The sequence below is a fragment of the Bufo gargarizans genome, chromosome 10, assembly GCF_014858855.1.
Source record: "Bufo gargarizans isolate SCDJY-AF-19 chromosome 10, ASM1485885v1, whole genome shotgun sequence".
NCBI lineage: Eukaryota > Metazoa > Chordata > Amphibia > Anura > Bufonidae > Bufo > Bufo gargarizans.
The window spans coordinates 110667273-110683287 of NC_058089.1; positions in this window are offsets into that span (position 1 = coordinate 110667273).

A 16015-nucleotide genomic window follows, 5' to 3' on the forward strand; every position below is an offset into this window, starting at 1 on the left:
GATGATCTCATGCTGATGACCTATCCTGAGGACAGGCCATCAATATTGTAGCACTGCAGTCTACCCCAAACTGTGGCTTTGGTTAATATCATATACCCCCCCTCCCCTAATATTTACATGGTACAAAAAATGTATAGCTTCTGAATATTAGTAATATTCCTTGCAAAAAAATAAAATGGCAATAGCTTTTATCTACAGTGTCAGAATGCTAAATGAGTCTTTCGGATAAAATAGATTGTTTTCCCTTTGAAGTGTGCCCTGGCATGGGGCAGAAACCTAGAGACACATGGCAGGTGTGAGGAGGTCTGGTGGCAGAGGGAGGGGAGGTGGCAGGCGCAGGAGGAAGCCAACGATTGAAATGAGCTCGCTCTAATCGCATTACACCTCAGCAGCGTCTGTCGACTGCCATCTGTTCACTATACCAAGAGCGTCAGAGGTGTGCGCAGAAAGGGCGGGGGAGGGCACGGGGATATGTATAGATCCAGAGGGAGAAGAGAAATAGAGGAGGGGAGCAGGAATGCTACTAGAGAGAGAGCAAGTGAGCAAGGGAATGAGACCGTTTAAAAAAGACAGAATTATCCTCAGCGCAACCTCAAGGAACACAGATAATGACATCCTTTCGATTTTGGACAATGTCAGGCATCCAAGAGTTAATTGTGACATCCCAGCTGATGTCATATGTGACAGGTGTGATCACCTGCAGACCCTCCAAATGGACAACCCAGGCAACACTAAAGCTGGATAATTCTCCTAATGTGATCGTAAAAATCTAAAAATGTGCACAACGTACATTAAACCTCCTGCCTAATATTGTGCAAGTCCACCTTGTGTCGCCAAAACAGCTCTAACCCATCAAGGCATGGTGTCCACAAGACCTCTGAAGGTGTCCAGTGGTATCTGGCCCCACAGCATTAGCAGCAGATCCTTTAAGTTGTGAGGTGCAGCCTCCAAGGATCTGACATATTTTTCCATCGCATCCCACCAATGACGATTGGGATCTGGGGAATTTGGAGGCCAAGTCATCACCCTAAACTCATGGTCCTCAAACCATTCTGGAAGAGCTTTTGCAGTGTGGCCGGGGCATTATACTACTAAAAGAGGGCACTGCTATTAGGGAATACCATTGCCACGTAGGGGGTTACTTGTCTGTACCATGTTTAGGTGGTACGTGTCATAGCCACATGATGCCAGGACCCAAGGTTTCCAGCAGAACATTGCCCAGAACATCACACTACCTCCACCGGCTTGTCTTCTTCCATAGTGCATCCTGGTGCCATCTCTTCTCCAGGTAAGTAATGCACACGCACTTGGCCACATGATGTAAAATAAAACGTGATTCATCAGACAAGGCCACCTCCTTTAATCGCTCTATGGTCCAGTTCTGATGCATCTATCATAGCATTTTTATCAGCAATTTGTATTACAGTAGCTTTTCTGTGGGATTGGACCAGACAGGCTTCGCTCTCCACGATCCTGTCACCAGTTCACCAGTTGTCTTTGCTTAGACCACTTTTGGTAGGTACTAACCATATACCAGGAACAACTCACCTCACAACAATTTTGGAGATTCTATTACCCAGTTGTCCAACCCTCAGTATTTGGTCCTTGTCAAAGTCACTCAGGCCCTTACGCTTGCCCATTTTTTCTACTTCCAAAACACCAACTTCAAGAGCTGACTGTTCTGTCAAGCAGATTCCACCCATGATCGGTGCCATTGTCAAAAGATAATCAATGTGATTCACTTCACCAAAAGACTGTAGACAGCCTGATTCTGCCGGCGATTGTCGGAAAGTAAGCATTCCTTCCCAGCAATCGTCTTCTCGCTTGCGGAGGAGACCACTGCTATTACATGCATCGATCTTCTCCACAGCATTGGGAGGAGCCATTGTTATACCATCACTCGACCCCATGCTGTCCAGTTGTTTGCCCGCAGCAGATCGTGATTAGGCACCACAATCTGCCGCCTGCAAATGGTCCTTTTTAAACCTGTGAAAAGATTTGGATTGCTCAATGAATTGCTCATTCATTGGGTACTCGGCGGCAGTATTACACTGCCAGATCATCGTTAACGAGTGCTCATACAAACGCTCATTGGCCCGACAATTACCTGGCTTTACAGTAATTTTCACACCATGGCTTATAAGTGTATCTCATATTTGATAACTGCCCTGTATGTCCCAAGAGTGTACCTTTGACCTGGCAATACCCTATTCCTCCAACAGACCGTAGACCTTGTGTAGGGACAGATGTCTCTATTGTGGTTTCTGGTGCAAAATACAATGATGACATCTTTCTGGCATGGAGACAGGCAAGTCAAAGGGGCACTGCTGAGTCACTAAATGGCGCTGTATTGGGGCACTGTAAATCGTATGGATATTGTATAATGATTTTATTTTGAGGATTTGACCAGATATATGATATATTAGAGTTATATTGGTGGACAGCATACCTCCGTAGGGGGTAGAGGGAGCTGGGGTGGGACTAATGAGTGAAAATGGCATTGTGGTACACTGCACATGACACATGTACTTCATGTTCTCCTTTTTTCACAAGTTTTTCATATAATATTGGCAACTATGGTATTATTAATAAAGCGACAATTGGGCAAAATTGTATAGATTGGGGCACGGGCATAACAGGGTACCCGGCATAGCAGCGGCATGCTGGGATTTCCATTCATAGCCCCCCTTTTCCACCCCCCAAAAACATAACAGGACACAGAAACCCTTAGAAAACGTAAAATTCACATACATGTAACATTCGCTCACTGTTTTCTAGATTGTGGAATCAGATACTGCAGTTGTCTTGTGGATCTCCCCATGCACCAGCCCAGTGACAAAGACTAAAGGATGTCCGTTGAGATCAAAGGAAAGGAACGTTATCTCAGTTGTAGGAAGTGGCATCAAACTGACAACCACAACGTGGAATTTACAGCAAATGAAAGTTTTGGTTGCAGATTGTGCAAATCCACTTATGTACTAAGGAGTGTCAAGCAATGTTAGGCTTCTTAGACCTTTGGCTTGTCTGACGTAAGCTTCGCTTAGCTGTATGAAAACACTGATTAAATTACATGGCCAGGAAAAATCTCAAAAGTCAATTTTTGCCTGGAGATAGCCTTATCTGCCACCAAGCTAGAAGCAGATCCTGTAAGCTGTGAGGTGAGGCCTCCATAGATCGGGCTTGTTTTTCAGCACATTACATAGATGATTATCAGATTGAGATCTGGGGAATTTGGAGGTCAAGTCATCAACTTGAACTCTTTGTCATGTTCCTCAAACCATTCCTGAAGAGTTTTTGCAGAGTGGCGGGGCATTATCCTGCTGAAAGAGGCCACTGCCGTTAGGGAACACTGCTGCCATGAAGGGGATTACTTGTCTGTACACTGTTTAGGTAGGTAGTACCTGTCACATCCATATGATGCCAGGACCCATGGTTTCCTATTAGAACTAAAGGCATCTTATTGCTTTCCTTGTCTTCTTGCCATAGTGCAGCCTGGTGCCATCTCTTCTCCAGGTAAGTAACCCCCATCTGGCCATCCATATGATGTCAGAACACTGCTAAAGGCATCACACTGCTTTCTGTGTCTTCGTCCCGTAGTGCAGCCTGGTGCCATCTATTTCCAGGTAAGTAACATACCTGCATCTGGCCATCCATATGACGTAAATTCATCAAAATATGACGTGATTCATCAGACCACATTACCTTCTTCCATTGCAGTTCTGATGGTCATGTGCCCATTGTAGATCCTTTCGGCAGAGGACGTGGTTCAGGCTGTGCACCCTGACTGGTCTGTGGCTGCTCGGCTCAGCCCTATATGTAACAAGCTGCAATGCTATGCGTGTCCTGATGCCTTTTATTACCAGTTGTTGGTCCTACAATCTGTCTGTGGTTGCCCATGCCCCTGTCCCTTGGTTGCCTATGCCCCTGTCACCAGGTGTTCTTCCTTGGACCACTTCTGGTAAGTACTAACCACTGAATGCCGGGAACACCCCACAACACCATTGCCATTTTGGACATATCCTGGCTTGGGTCTGCTCCGCGCACTGAATCACAGGATGAAATTGGGTGAGCTGGACAACTTACTATATCCTGACCCAGTCAGTCTATTTATCCTGATCTCACATACTTACCCATGGGCGCACCCACAGAGACTCTGGCGGTGCTTCCGGCGACTGTCTGTTTCTATAGCAACCAGCCCTGCTGATAGTGGGGCTGGTCGACCTATCAGGACACCATGAAAATTAGACATGCTTCCTGAGGGCAGGCTATTTAAAAGGGCAGCTGCTGGTATTCCTGCCTCACTAGCTAGATTCGTGTTTCTTACTCTGGATCACTGACCTTTTGCCTGTTTTTCTGACTTTGCCACTGTATTTGGATTTTTCTGCTGGTATTTGACTCTGCTTGTGATTTGACCTTGCTTGATATTAGACTCTGCTAGTTTGTGACCTTGCCTTTGTCTCTGACGCCAACTTGGCGATGGTCCCTAAGTGCAGGTGCCTAAACCTAGTGGGGTAAAAACGTATTCAAACAGAGGTAGGTCAAAACCAGACAGGCAAAATCAGGTACGGATCAGAATTCAAAATCTAAGTCAAATACACAGCAGAGTGAAACCAGGAGACAACATAGTTACATAGTGTTAACCATGTTACTATGTAACTATGTTATCTCCTGGTTTCACTCTGCTGTGTATTTGACCTAGCTTTGGGATCTGATCTGGTCCTGTTTTTTTGCTGTCTAGTTTTGACTTCTTTCTGTCTAACTACTCTTTTACCCCACTAGTTTTAGGCTTGTAATCGAACCTCAATCAGGTTCCACTGATTATCATGTGAAATCCAAATTAGTAGAAAGTTACCGAGCTCGGATCGGAGAATAATTTGAGACACAAACAGGATGTGTCCAACAAGATCATTCCACTTTAATGAAGCAATGTATAAGATAATATAATACTTACAGATAAGATGGCGGATACAAGCCAACCTTTATAAACCATAAACATTACATTTGACATTTACATTGATTGGTACAGAAAAGGGATGATCCCTTAAATTCCTTGTACCTCCACTAAGTCAGGGACCGTCGCCAAGTTGTAGGCCGCCATTTACGAAGGATCATGCATGTAGGTAGGACAATGGTGCAGGTGGACTATAGGGCTCTATTCTTTCTTTATGACACATGATTTGCCTTTGTCAAAGTTGCTTACATTCTTACGCTTGCCAATCTTTGCCAACTTGATGACAAATATAGCCCACCCTATTGACATGAGTTATTCACTTCATCGTTCAGTGGTTTTTATAACGTTATGGCTGATTGCTGTATACTCATAGCAAACTGAATCAATGGTGCAGCTGACGGCAACCAACCGGATAACAGCTGCCATTTGTAAACTGTGACTTCAAATGTTTGCTGTTGAGTATACGGTGCTAGACTCTACATCTGGACAGTGAAGGTGCAGTAACCTCATGGCAGGTTGCACCGCGCCATGTTTTCTACTGCATGAAAATCCAGACAAAGACAGCTGGATGTGAATGTCCCAATCAACAGCGAAAACCCCACTCCACTCTGCTGGATGACCCACATTTAGTCTTTCGAGGTGTGCTCTTTAATTCCGGCCCTGTTCGCTTTTGTGATGGTATCTTTTAAAGCTGCGCTTGGATTTCTCTTTCCTACAACAGCTGCCAGTGCTTAATTAAAACCCAAACTGCTCTGGGTACACCTGGTGAGGAACTGCCAACAAACAACACAGCAAATGCATCATAGAAGATGAGGTATTATTAACCCAGTCACTACTGGGAGTTCTCCCCACACCCGCACTGGGACAAATACATGAATTTATCATGCCTACAAAATATTAAAACAGACAGAGCTTCCACTCAACCTGTCAAAAATATGGATATAAACTGGTGAAAAGGGAATAGTACGGTCAAAATAGACCCAAACCAATAACAACATGCGCTGTAGGTGGGGGGAGGTCAAGGTTTTTGGTCCGATATTCCATTATTTCAGTAACATACAATTTATACCGTACTTATAGCCCAATTTATTGCAAATTTATATCAAATTATTAGTAAGAGAGACCCTGTACTGGTTGCTCGACCATGCTGTATATGATAAGAGATCAGAACAACGCCACCTAGTGGCTCAAAATGTGTAGAAAAGGTTTTAATTGCCCTAAAACCAGTGTCTACAAAATGTTAGCTGCATCAATCTTATGCAGTGGGTTGCCAAATAAAAGAAGTGATTTGATTGGGGGTAAACGCTCATCTTTATGTCCTTCCATTTTGTCAACTTTAAATTATGTTACTAGAATCACATCAATTTCACTGATTGGTTATAAAAAAAATGTTAAAGGGGCTGTGACAAGTTTTAGATATTTCAACTACCCACAGGATAGAGGAGAAAAGTATAATATGTGGGGGTCTGACTGCGGGGATCCCCCAATGACCAAGACAACAGAGGTTCCATTTGAATGGACCAGTGGTCAAGCATGCGTACTGTCTGCCTCATTCATCTGTATGGGACTGCCATGTGCTGTACCCAGCTTCATCTTGCCAGCGCCGTAAACATAAATGGACTACAACTTGCATGCTCAGCGGCCGCTACATCCAAATGGTAGACACGGGACCCCCCACTATTCACGACAACAGAGATCCTGTGTCTCCTTTTGGAATGGAGCAGTGGTTTAGAATCTACGCTGCCGCCCCATTGATCTCTATAGGACTAGCATGTGCTGTGCCCAACTTCTCCTTGGCAGCGCCATAGAGATGAATGGAGTACAAGGCGCATGCTGAACTGCTGCTCCATACAAATGGGTAGATAAAGGACCCCCATTCTCATGATTGATCAGCAGTCAAACCCTCACTGATCTGACTCTTATCTCCTATCCTGTGGATACCCTTGGTGGACTCCAGGTTAGCCTTACCCTTTTTTAGAGGTACTGTCCATTCCTCCTCAGGATAAGTCATCAATATCTGATTGTCAGAGGTCCGACACCCTCGCTGGTCAGCAGCTTCGGCACCGGATGCAAAAGGCGCCAAAGCTACTCTAAAACAGCGGATCAGCAGGAGTGTCAAACCCCTAATGATCAGATATTGATGGCCTGTCCGGAGGAGTGGACAACCTCTTTAAAGCTACACAAAAATCCAACATTGCTTAAGATTGCAAATCACAACTTCAAGATTTTTGTGTTTTTTGCTTGTTATTTTTTCTACAGGGGAGCACTGAAACTGCGTTGCGATTGTAAGGCGCAGCACAACCTTCTTTATCTTGCAAATTCAAGGCTATGCTTCTATAAGGTGCTTGGGTCTCGAGTCCTACGATAGGCCTGTGACCCTGACTAGGGTGAATTTATTTTGATATTCTTCCCTCCTCCTGTATATTAGCCCCTAGAGTTAGTACTGACAAGATGGGTCCTGGACATGTGAAAATAAGTGAAAAAGTTTGGTTAGATTCTTCTTCTGGTCTTTTACCTACCACACATTGATAAATCTGCGCCATTGTGTTCTCTGAGGGTTGTCTGTAAATTCTACTTTTTTCTTCTAAATGACTAGTTCCGCATTTTCTTGCATTAGAAATATGATTGTTATATGCGGCTCAGCCAGTGAATGACACAACAGTTAATCAGTCACTCTGCGTGTCGTTAATAATGTCAGCTTGACGCTCAGGCCCCATACAGCTTCAGAGCAGCGCATCCCAACTGTGAACGGAGGTATCGTCATGGTTACCGCTCAATTCTGTCCCAAAACCCAATTCTTCTCTTCTGTGTTTATAAAGTTTGGAATGACATAGGCGATGAGCTAAAAGCATTCATTAAGCTTAAAAGGGTTTTCCAGAATTTAACAATGGATGACCCAGCCCTTTAAGTAAGACACCTCCAAAATATACTCTTAGGGTCGTGATAGGGGTGTATTTTTGAGGCATTCTACTGAGGACCTCCTGAGGTTCTGCACCAAACTTATGGTTCTATGGTGATCTCAGTCTGGTTCAATATAACCAAGTGCAATCAGGTGCTAAAATACCGGCTTGACTTTATTGGCACCTACAGCGCAGGACAACTGGTTTAAAAAGCTATTCTAGGAGGTAGCCCCAAATTCTAGCCATAAATTTAGCACCGTTGTAAAAATGAATTCATCCCACCATTCGAAATTCCTTTTTTTCTTCATTTGTTCCCATAATTCCATAGACGGATAGCTCTATTCCCAGTTTACAGACTAAACACTTTGTGTAGTCTGATCCCGTGGTCACAGCCTCTTCCATCTGTCCTCTTCTTCTGGCTAACGTACATTCAGTGGGTTAGCAAGAAGTAGGGAACAGATGGAGGAGATTAAAATTGTAGGGTCAGACTACACAAAGTTTGTAGTCTGTAACCATGGAAACTCATAGGTCTGCATAAGAGCTCTAGACACAAAAATGTAGATTTTTTATCAAGACTATCTATATAAATTCCCTTTCATAAAGCTATTGATATTCAAAGCAGTATCTTCCGGGAAACAGAACAATCTCACCAGTGCCACCCATTGGAAGTGGCTCCCTATGAGTCAAGATCTGACTTTCCAACAAGCCTTGGGATTTGACAAGAGAATAAAGCCAGGCCAGATCTTGACTCATAGGGAGCCACTTCCAATGGGTGGTGCTGGTGAGATGGTTCTCTTTCTTGGGAGATACCTCTTTGCAGATTTGTTTCCCATGGAGAATTGCTAATAAGGGCTGGTCTCTTTAAGGAGATTCAACAACCTACAAAGCTTCTGACATAGTGACATGTCATACACATTAATCGGCTGAGGTGCTCAGATGAGTACTGTGCCTATGGCTGTCATCGGCTCTCTTTGGAGAGAGATGCGGTTAGCTGGTATAGACGTCTGCCCATCTTCAGTTAGAGAGTCAAGAAGAGCCGATCACAGCCAAAGAGGAAAAGCTCTTGGCTGAGTGCTTTTGCCTCTTCGTTTCACCGATTGGTGGGGTCTTAGTACCTGGGTCTCACCAATTAAAGGAGTTTTCAGGCATTTTCATACTGTTGGCCTAATATCAGGATAGGTCATCAATATCAGATGGGTAGGGGTCCAATTTCTTGGACCCCATCCGATCAGGTGTTAGAAGAGGCAGTGGTTCTCTAGTGATCAAAGGCCTCTTCCTAGGCCGGTTATGTCACGTTTATCGGTCACATAGCCTAGGCGCAGCTCAGTCCCATTCAAGTGAATGAGCTGAGCTGAAATACCAAGCACTGCCACCATCAAATGGACGGTGATGTGCTTGGTAGGCTGCGAGGAGGCCGCAGAGCTCATCTGAGTTCCAGTGAGCACCCCGACTTTCTCAAACAACTGCCCGGCGGTTATGCTTGGAATTAGACCACTGCCAATCTCATATTGATGACCTATTCTGAGGCTAGGCCATAAATATGAAAACACCAAAGAACCCCTTTGAATTTTCTGACCTTTCAAAGATTTCAAGCGTTAGTCAAGCATGTCAAAGTCGGGGGGCCCACAACGATGAGTGGATAGCTCGCTCGTGTGGCCAACTATGGCAGCTATCTTGCAGATTTGGGTCAAGATACCTTAATTCTGAATAATAAAGAAAAGCATAGGCCACCATGATTTTCAAAACATCAGCAAACCCACAAAAAGTGGACAATAAAGCAGAATTTTCATAGTCTAATTTTATTGCATATCCCTAGCTCCCTATAAGTAAATGGGGCCATGTTGCAGTTTCCTGTATGGTGGGTGGATTACACCATCACTATGCAAGGAGATAACTGAGGAAGCCACAAGGTGACTAGTGCTTCAGCGCCTTTTGTTCCAAGGATCGGTGGGGGTCTCGAGAGTAGGATCCCCACTAGTCAGGAAGTGATGACAAGGACTGATGAGGAAGTCAACAACAAAAACTATTAAAAAATAATAATATCTGTTTCACCTGCTAAACCGTGTAAAGTCATCCAACGAATCCACATTTAACTTTACAACTCTACAATTTAAAAAGGTATTTTAGTTGTGCTATTAAAAAATGTAAGAGAAAAATGTGATTTATTGTTTTTTGGGCATAAACTAAACAAAAATAAAAACATAAAAATAAAGGGCTTTGTATCACTAAAACCAAGACCCAAATATTATTTTTAATAACTGAATGGAAAAAAAGTGATTTTATTTTTTTAAGCTGCACCTGCTAAGAAAAAAAATCAAAATCTGTCTGGTTATGATGGAGGGAGGGCGCCTGGTTTTGAACTAGTTTACCAGCAAATGGCAAATAAGCTGCTGTCATTATGGGTTAAGCTTAATTAAAGGGGATGGTCCCACAAAAAATCTTCTACAGTTTTCAAACCAGCACCTGGATCTGAATTCTTTTTGTAATTGCATGTAATTAAAAATCTGGCATAGCCACTGAGTTATTCAATAAAATGTATCTGTATAGCGCCACCTGGTGTTAGTTTTTTTTTCTTATGTCTCTGTCCAGCTCACTGAGATGGCCGCACACGCTCGGTTTCATCATTCAACTGCCTCCTGAATTAGGAGATCTCTGGATCCATGTAAGGTAAAGGGCTGGTTCTAGGTTTGTTAGAAAGAGATCGTCCTGTACTACAGGTGAAACTCAAAAAATTAGAATATTGTGCAAAAGTCCATTTATTTCAGTAATGCAAATTAAAAATAATTGCATTAATGCAGCTTAAAATTCGAATTTTGTGAAAAGGTTCAATATTCTAGGCTCAAAGTGTCGCACTCTAGTCAGCTAATTAATCCATACCCCCTGAGCAAAGGGTACCTCAAAATTGTGACTTTGGGGTTTCATAAGCGGTAAGCCATAATCATCCAAATTATAACAAATAAAGTCTTGAAATATCTTGCTTTGCCTGTAATGAGTCTCATATGTTAGTTTCACCTTTTAAGTTGCATTACTGAAATAAATGAACTTTGCACGATATTCTTATTTTTTGAGTTTCACCTGTATATGATGTTTGATTTTTATTTTTTCCATTAGTCATAGGATAACCCCATTAATTGCCAGAATATATCAATTATGCTTCTTTGTGGTCCCCTCAACTAATATGCTACACCGAGCCGCGGTGTTAACATGACTGTTTAAGAGATGTGGGCTGCGCAGACTAAGGAGCCTTAACTCCAACTTTTCTCAACGATGACATATTATGACAAGGTGCACCCATTAAACCTCCCCCTCACCTCCAGACATCTGACAGGATGCACGGTACAAGGATAACCGAGGGACAGGGTTGCTTGGCAACAGTGATATCACCATTATTGTCAGAGGTAATATTTAGGCTGCAGCTGGTATTCAGAGCTCTGCAAACACCCCCACACCTGAGAAGCCTAGGTATAGGATGCAGTGACCACCTCCTCCTCCTCCTCCTCCACGTTTTCTTACCACTTCAGCCGCAAAGGCTTTCCACGCCGAAATGTACTGAAATACAACTTTATTTCATATTAGAAATGATCCTAATTAGGACCCATGCACACGGATGTGTTTTGGTCCTGCATCCGATATGCATTTTTTGCGGATCGGATGCAGAAACATTCAATTCAATGGGGCTGCAAAAAATCTGTATCTCTGTTCCACTGGCCTGCAAAAAAGACAGAAGAAGCCCTATTCTTTTCCGTTTTGCGGACAATGACAAGACATTTCTATAGACGTGAAAAAAAATGTTGGCGTCACACTAACCATGTTTTGTGGACGGTTTTGTGGACCGCAAAAAACCCATACAGGCCTGGGGCCTTATAATGTGAGTGGGGGGGGCTTGGCTTTTTGACTACTGAGACAGCCGATGCAACCAGACCTAATTTTATAGGGTTTTTCGGAGAGTTTAGTATCTGATCGTGGGGGTCCGACTTCAAGTAACCCTGCAGATCAGCTGCTTGAAGAGACCAGTGAGCGCCATGTCCTTTTCCTAGGCCTGTGAAGTCACGTTCATCGGTCACGTGGCCTAGGCATAGCTCATTCCCATTCAAGTGAATGGGACCGAGATGGAATACCAAGCTCAGCTGACTGGCAGGGGTGCCGGGAGTCAAACCTACAGTGATGATCTATCCTGAGTATACGTCATCAGTATTAAACTCTTGGAAAAGCCCTTTAAAGGGCTAAATACCTTTAAAACAGCTAAGCATGGTGTAACTAAAAAATAAGCAATACTCACCTCAACCATCTCTTTTTCGGAGGGAGTGATGACTTGCCAACACTGTAATGTATGACCGCTGCAGCCAATCACATGAATGAGTGGTCATTACTTGCACAGGTATTTGGTCTCCACAAGGATTGCAAAAGTAAGGTCAAGTTCACACTTCAGTTATTTCCATTCAGTTTTTGTGAGCCAAAACTAGGTGCGGGTCAAAAACAAAGAACAGGAGGAGATCTTTATATTATGCCTTATCTCTGAAGGCTTCACTACTGGTATTGGCTCACAATAACTGATGGAAATAACTGAAGTGTGAACTCAGTCTAACAAAGAAGGGGGGATTCGGCCTCCGAGTCATGGAAAGGAGATGGCGTACTCAAGAACCTTTTGTCCTAGGTGGTTAGGAATTTTGTTGGCGTCAAGCATGGCCAGAAAAGATCACTATTTTTCTTTCTATGTGGGCCACCATCCTCCATGCACATTACTCACATTTTTTAAAGGGGTTTATCCAAAAGTAAGACAGACCTCTGAGCAGCCAACCTGCGGTGGACATAATACTTACCTGGTCCCTGCCCCTGTGTTTGGCGTTTGTTGCTAGAACTTCCCCTCCCTGCTGCACTAAAATCAACATCCATCGACAGGGGGACACACGCTTGCTGCAGCCAATTACAGGCTGCAGTGGCGACCTCTTCCCTTTGCGTCACATCTTGTCACGTGACCAGTTGATGTTGATTTCATGGCAGTAGGGAGAAGAAGCGCCGGCCCGGGAGTGCCAGAAGCCGAACCCAGCGTTGGGGTCCAGGTAAGTATGTTCTCCACCACGGGTCAGCCTGTCTGGGAGGTCCGTCTTTCTCTTGGATGACCCCTCTAAGATTTACAGGGTAAGTCCAGGTAATCATCAGGGAGCAGAACATTTAACCGACCTTGATGTTTGCTATGTAGTGGCCTGAAAATATGTCCTTCGTGCGCCACGTCCGGATCTCCATATTCCTGTGCGGTGGCATACAGAAGGTTGGAAATGGCCCAATTTTTCTGTTAGAGAGAACTGGATTTTGTAGGGACGCTTCGGGTGGGCGCAATGGATTACTACTGGGAAAATCTTGAGGTCACTACCCAATCTTCCCCTCTATGGCCGTGGAATTTACAATAACCCAACTCGGGTGGCACAGGAGGGCTACTAGTTAATTCAGGCAGACAGGAGTTAACCAGCAGTCACGGCAGCAGACGCAGGCAGATTACTCATTCTCGAGAAGAGCCTGCTCTGTCTAAACTTTTCAATAATTATCAGGAGGCAGCAGAGAGGGAGAGAGCAGAGTTATTAAAATTCATGTGCACAGCTTGGTGCTGCAGCAGATGTTGGTATAATTAGAGAGGAAAAAATTATGAAATTAATTTCTGGTTCAGTGTAAATTTCAGCGCTGGGGGAGAAGAAGGGAGCGTAGCTCATGTATACAGAGAGTGTGGCACAGGGGAGCCAGCGCGCACACACACACACACACACATACGCACGCACACACTCACCAGCTGCCAGGGAAGCGGTAATTGTCAGAAGATATCCAGGGGGAGACAGCGAAGGAGAGAGAGAGCCTGGCATAAAATATTACCATGTATTATTCATTCACTTAAAGGCACAGGCAAGGCGGACTGGGAGGTTGTGGGGTGTGCAAAAGAATGCGATACAGATCATCGGAGGAAAATCAACTTGATATGGAAACGGGCATCTAGGAAGGTGGCACATCAAAGGCCCAGAAATGTATTGGCATTTGATTGCAAAATAGTGAATGGGTATTAAAAGAAACTGGATCATACATGACATGCGCATTGAAGGCAATGCTCTGTGTCAGGAATTTTAATGCATGTACAGTTGCAATAAAAAGTATGTGAACCCTTTGGAATGATATGGATTTCTGCACAAATTGGTCATAAAATGTGATCTGATCTTCATCTAAGTCACCACAATAGACAATCACAGTCTGCTTAAACTAATAACACACAAAGAGTTAAATGTTACCATGTTTTTATTGAACACACCGTGTAAACATTCAAAGTGAAAGTGGAAAAAGTATGTGAACCCCTAGACTAATGACATCTCCAAGAGCTAATTGGAGTGAGGTGTCAGCCAACTGGAGGCCAATCAAGTGAGATGAGATTGGAGGTGTTGGTTACAGCTGCCCTATAAAAAATACACACCAGTTCTGGGTTTGCTTTTCACAAGAAGCATTGCCTTGCCATGTGAATGATGCCTCGCACAAAAGAGCTCTCAGAAGACCTACGATTAAGAATTGTTGACTTGCATAAAGCTGGAAAGGGTTATAAAAGTATCTCCAAAAGCCTTGCTGTTCATCAGTCCACGGTAAGACAAATTGTCTATAAATGGAGAAAGTTCAGCACTGCTGCTACTCTCCCTAGGAGTGGCCGTCCTGTAAAGATGACTGCAAGAGCACAGCGCAGACTGCTCAATGAGGTGAAGAAGAATCCTAGAGTGTCAGCTAAAGACTTACAAAAGTCTCTGCCATATGCTAACATTCCTGTTAGCGAATCTACAATATGTAAAACACTGAGGCCCCTTTCACACGGGCGAGTATTCCGCGCGGATGCGATGCGGGAGGTGAACGCATTGCACCCGCACTGAATCCCGACCCATTCATTTCTATGGGGCTGTTCACATGAGCAGCGATTTTCACGCATCACTTATGCGTTGCGTGGAAATCGCAGCATGCTGAATACAGAATGCATAGTACAATAGCGCTGGAGGGGTTAAAAAAAATAATAATAATAATTTAACTCACCTTAGTCCACTTGATCGCGAAGCCCGGCTTCTCTTCTGTCTTCTGTGCTGTGTGCAGTAACAGGACCTGTGGTGACGTCACTCCGGTCATCACATGATCCATCACATGATCCATCACCATGGTAAAAGATCATGTGACGGATCATGTGATGACCGGAGTGACGTCACCACAAGTCCTGTTCCTCCACACAGCTAAGATGAAGACAGAAGGAGATGCCGGCTTCGCGATCAAGTGGACTAAGGTGAGTTAAATTTTTTATTTTTATTTTTTAACCCCTCCAGCGCTATTTTACTATGCATTCTGTATTCAGAATGCTAATATTTTCCCTTATAACCATGTTATAAGGGAAAATAATGCAATCTACAGAACACCGATCCCAAGCCCGAACTTCTGTGAAGAAGTTCGGGTACCAAACATGTGCAATTTTTCTCACGCGAGTGCAAAACGCATTACAATGTTTTGAACTCGCGCGGAAAAATCGCGCGTGTTCCCGCAACGCACCCGCACATTTTCCTGCAACGCCTGTGTGAAAGAGGCCTAAACAAGAATGGATTTCATGGGAGGATGCCACAGAGGAAGCCACTGCTGTCCAAAAAAATCATTGCTGCACGTTTACAGTTTGCACAAGAGCACCTGGATGTTCCACAGCAGTACTGGCAAAATATTCTGTGGACGGATGAAACCAAAGTTTAGTTGTTTGGAAGAAACACACAACACTGTGTGGAGAAAAAGAGGCACAGCACACCAACATCAAAACCTCATCCCAACTGTGAAGTATGGTGGTGGGGGCATCATGGTTTGGGGATGCTTTGCTGCGTCAGGGCCTGGACGTATTGATATCTTCGAAGGAAAAATGAATTCCCAAGTTTATCAAGACATTTTGCAGGAGTACTTAAGGCCATCTGTCCACCAGCTGAAGCTCAACAGAAGATGGGTGTTGCAACAGGACAACGACCCAAAGCATAGAAGTAAATCAACAACAGAATGGCTTAAACAGAAGAAAATACGCCTTCTGGAGTGGCCCAGTCAGAGTCCTGACCTCAACCCGATGGAGATGCTGTGGCAGGACCTCAAGAAAGCGATTCTCACCAGACATCCCAAGAATATTGCTGAACTG